The sequence below is a fragment of the Garra rufa genome, chromosome 17, assembly GCF_049309525.1.
Source record: "Garra rufa chromosome 17, GarRuf1.0, whole genome shotgun sequence".
Taxonomy (NCBI): domain Eukaryota; kingdom Metazoa; phylum Chordata; class Actinopteri; order Cypriniformes; family Cyprinidae; genus Garra; species Garra rufa.
The window spans coordinates 13,386,533-13,391,850 of NC_133377.1; positions in this window are offsets into that span (position 1 = coordinate 13,386,533).

Genomic DNA, 5,318 nt, shown 5'->3' on the forward strand with positions numbered 1-5,318 from the left:
ATATTATACAACTAATACAATTCTTAGTGAGCTGCAATACACAAATTGTCCGTTAGATGGCGCATTTGGCATGTATAACAGAATTACGAATTCTCCGTGCCTGTTATAAAGTGTTGAGTCATCATCGGATATGAACGGGATTACGGATAATTTGCTTTAAATCAGTATCTAAACACTCAATAACTGGACCTTGTTACACCAATCCAATGTTAAATGCAGAATAAAACAAATAAGTAACTTAATATGCACAGTCTATTATATTTATGGTAATTACGTCGATGCAAATTCTGAGGAGACGAACAACTGTCTATTTCCATCAGATAAAGATGTAACAGGGCAAAATAACTATACTAAGTATCACAAAGAAGTAAATAGACTTACATTTTTGCATGAACGCACACAAATTACTTATACTTCAAGGATTAGGATCAGGAACTCAGGAACACTCGTTCAATATCTTACTTCACTTGCTGACAGAGGAGAGATCGGACGATCTCGCCACCTATCGTTATTTTGCAACGTCACCAATAAAGTTTTCTCTGATTGGTTAGATCTTCTTAACACTAGACAATCATAATTGATACCCGCACGACGGTGTAATTTACTTCCGGGTAAAGACAGGATCAGTCAAATGAAATACAATAAATGTACAAATAAATATTACAAATTAAAAAACGATCGGAAATGCGTCCAATTGTCTATTACTATTATTTGATGACAACAATACATTTGGAAAACAAAATACAGCCATTTCTGCTTTTTTTCTTTTAAACAAAAAACCAAGCTGCACCCTTTTTTAAATTTCATCTTTCATTCCGAAATTGAATAATGAATGAACGAAAAAGTACACGGACCCAATTTCATTATAAAAAGCTATACGCAAAATATGTGCCAAAATTGAAAACGAAATGAAATGATTTTATTTTCATTTATATTTTCACTGTGACAATGCATTTTCCCTGACAAATTGAAAAGTAAAGTGCAGTTGGTGATTTGACATTTCATTTTCACTGCAGTCTCTAGTCAAAGCTGCCAATCTTAAAATGAAAAGGTAAATGTGAAAAAGAAAATGCAAATCCAGGTTTTACAAAGCTTTTTATTAATGCTCATGCAATAATACTGACACAATTAAAATCGAAATGTAAAATTCATTTTTAGTTTTATTGTCTCTTTTATTTCACAGTTTTCATTTTCGTTTTCATTTTCAAAGTCAACTTGTATGCAAATCCCAGGGGGCCGGGTCCAGCGGGTGTCGCTAGCGTGCCGCTCCCTTCTGCTCCGCTGCTTGGCACATGCGAAGAAGTAATTCAGTTTCTCACTGATAGGAGAGAAGTCAGTCCTTATTATGAGCCATTAAGTCATTAATATGAGAGCGTTTCTCATTATTTTGACATACAGAATCATATTTTTTACCTAACTGTGGTGAGAATTGGCCTCTGTACGTCACTCTAACAATAAGCCCCGCCCCCTGGGATTTGCATACAAGTTGACTTTGAAAATGAAAACGAAAATGAAAACTGTGAAATAAAAGAGACAATAAAACTAAAAATGAATTTTACATTTCGATTTTAATTGTGTCAGTATTATTGCATGAGCATTAATAAAAAGCTTTGTAAAACCTGGATTTGCATTTTCTTTTTCACATTTACCTTTTCATTTTAAGATTGGCAGCTTTGACTAGAGACTGCAGTGAAAATGAAATGTCAAATCACCAACTGCACTTTACTTTTCAATTTGTCAGGGAAAATGCATTGTCACAGTGAAAATATAAATGAAAATAAAATCATTTCATTTCGTTTTCAATTTTGGCACATATTTTGCGTATAGCTTTTTATAATGAAATTGTTAATCTGGTTTTCATTTTAATTTTTAGAATTAAATTGATTTATTTAAAATTGGCAGAAAATGCCTTCCATAGTTTTGTGGTCCAGGGATACAAATGAAAATTCTAGTCTTAGTCACATTTTTTGTTAAATAAACCCAATCTATTTTATATTTTTACATTAACAATGTAATAAACCCTCTATTTATTAAAGCCAAATATGATTTTACATTTATTCCAAAATATCCAAGGCACTTTTACACAATTTACACAGTATATTTTATTTGTGAACTTATGTTCAACTATTCTTTTTAATAGTCAACTTTTAACTATTTTTTTTTCATCAGTCATCAAAGCTCCTTAAATATTGGTCACAGACAAATTTACTCAAGATTTCACCAAATTACTCACTAAAACTCTCACAGATCATGTTTCATGCCATTTGAAGTCTTTTTTTTATGTAACAAAGTGGTTATATCCAAATGTGTGAGTTGTTTACTTACTTTTTTTAAATTAGTCATCCCATTAAACACCATTATATCGTTCCTTCAGAGTTCAGACTGATTCGCAAACAGGAATATGCACGAACACAAGAGGGGCGGGATTTATGGCATGAACCAATCACAGCCGATCAACCAGTCATATCCAATCATATCGCGATGGACGCATTGCCTCCTATCACGTGACTTTCACTGTGCAGTTAAAACCGTTAAAACTCAGTGGGCTCAGGGGATGCAAAAGGTAAGGTAACTTTACTTGCTGGTGTTGCTGTTGGACAATGTTTTTTTTTTTTTTTTTTTTTTTTTTTTTTTTACACCAAAAATGAGCGATTTAGACACATTTTTAATGTGTCATTGTACATTGTAATGTTTTGTTAAATTGACTAAGCTTTTTTCCTCATTCAACGTTTTGAGGAGAGACTGCCTCCCTTGCCTCCTCAGAGGAAACGCCCCCTGAATGCTATATTTCTCCAAATCGGTTCTAATGAAGAAACAAACTCATCTACATCTTGAGTTGGATGGCCTAAGAGTGAGTACATTTTCATTTTTGGGTAATAATTATAACAATAATTAATATTCATGCAAGACCATGAAAATTAAACGATTATTTAAAACAAAAGAAACGTTGCATTTTAATAATAACAGCAGCTTCATAAAGAAAAGCATTTTTTGTGGTGTGATATATAACCATAAATTATATCTACAATTTTTTCTGGTAACGCGTTTTATGAAGCCCCTATTTATAATACATTATAAGGGTATTTCTAAGGCATTATAATGAATGCATAATGCATTATATGTTATATCATCTCATGAATAATCATAACAATTATAATACATTATAATATTTACGTATTTGAGGTTATAAACTTTTATGATTATGATTATTTATAAGGCACAATGGACACCATATTACATCTACTTCATTTATAATGGACTATATCATATTACATTTATTTTTTACATTATAGGTATTATGTTTTATTTTGATGGTCCCCTTAGTCTATTGACTATAAGCAACTTTGCAACTACATGTCAACTAACACTCCTTAGAATATTAGTACTTAGGTTAAGGTTAGGCTAGGTAGAAGGTTCAAGTTACTTATAATCAGTTTGTCTTGTGGGGAACCATCAAAATACAGTGTTAGCATATATTTAGCATACTACTATTAATAATTACTGCTAGCTAATATGTAGTTGCAGAGTTACTTATTAAAAGCTGTCTAAAGGGTAATAATCAAACTGATCATATTACAAATTCATCTGATCTTATACCTGATCTTATGGCTCTTTGATAAAAAATATCATTTTTATTTTTCATAAGTGGTCTTTGTATGCTTTAAATAAAGTGACACAAGTAACATGGCAATATATGAGACTTACAGTCAAATTATTCATACCCCTGGCAAATTCTGAGTTAAAGTTATTTTTATTCAACCAGCAAGTTTTTTTTGACCGGAAATGACACAGGCTTCTCCCAAAAGATAATTAGATGATGTACAAGAGGCATCATTGTGGAAAAAATATTTCTCAGCTTTTATTTACATTTGAACAAAAAGTGGCATGTCCAAAATTATTCATACCCTTTGCAAACTGTCACAGTCTGTGGGAAAATCCAAAGTTCTATACCATTCCAAATAGTCCAAGCTGTTCTAAAGCATCCTAATTACCGTGATTCATTGAGAACAGTGGTCAGAAGCCAAAAGTGACACCTATGCTGGCCAGGAGGATATTGACAGAGGAAAAAAGAACCCAAGGATCACCACCAAGGCCATCCGGATGAATCTGGGCTCTGCTGGTGGCAACATCTCAAGGCAGACAGTCCAACAGACACTGCACACCACTGGGTTCCACGGACGCAGACCAAGGAGGACACCACTTCTCCAGATAAGACACACAAAAGCCCGCTTGGCCTTTGCAAATGCTCATCTGGACAAAGAAGAAGACTTCTGGTCTTCTGTTTTATGGTCAGATGAAACAAAAATTGAATTGTTTGGCCACAATGATGTAGCCTTCATTTGGCGTAAAATAGGAGAAGCTTTCAACCCTAAGAACACCATCCCCACTGTCAAACATGGTGCTGGGAACCTAATGTTTTGGGGGTGTTTTCAGCCGGTGGACCAGGGAACCTAATCACAGTAAACGGCACCATGAAAAAGGAGCAATACATCAAAATTCTCAACAACAACATCAGGCAGTCTGCAGAGAAACTTGGCCTTGGGCACCAGTGGACATTTCAGCTCGACAACGACCCAAAACACACAGCAAAAGTGGTGAAGAAATGGTTAGCAGACAAAAATGAACATTTTGCAGTGGCCCAGCCAGAATCCTGACTTAAATCCAACTGAGAATCTGTGGAGGGAGCTAAAGATCAGGGTGATGGCAAGGAGACCCTCCAACCTGAAAGAGTTGAAGCTCTTCACTAAAGATGAATGGGCAAAAATACCAGTGGAGACATGCAAAAAGCTGGTCAGCAATTATAGGAAGCGTTTGATTGCTGTAATAGCCAATAAAGGCTTTTCTATTGATTATTGAGAAGGGTATGAATAATTTTGGACATGCCACTTTTTGTTCAAATGTAAATAAAAGCTAAGAAATATTTTTTTCCACAATGGTGTCTCTTGTACATCGAAAAAAACTTGCTGGTTGAATGAAAGTAACTTTAAGTCAGAATTTGCCAGCGGTATGAATAATTTCAGGCTTGACTGTATAATATGTTCTAACTACAGGGAGTATAATCCATGGTAACTGAAGTAAATGCAATGTGTTCATTGTAATATAAATAATCTTATTCTTAAAAGCTATAACACTTAAAACTGTTCTTATGAATACTCATGAGATGATATGATACAACAACAAGGTTTTTTAAAATGCATTATGCATTCGTTATAATGCCTGGAATACCCTTATAATGTATTATAAATATGGGCTTCATAGAAAGTGTATACCAACATATTTCTTTGTTTTTATGACATTTTCCAAAAGACACCAAAACA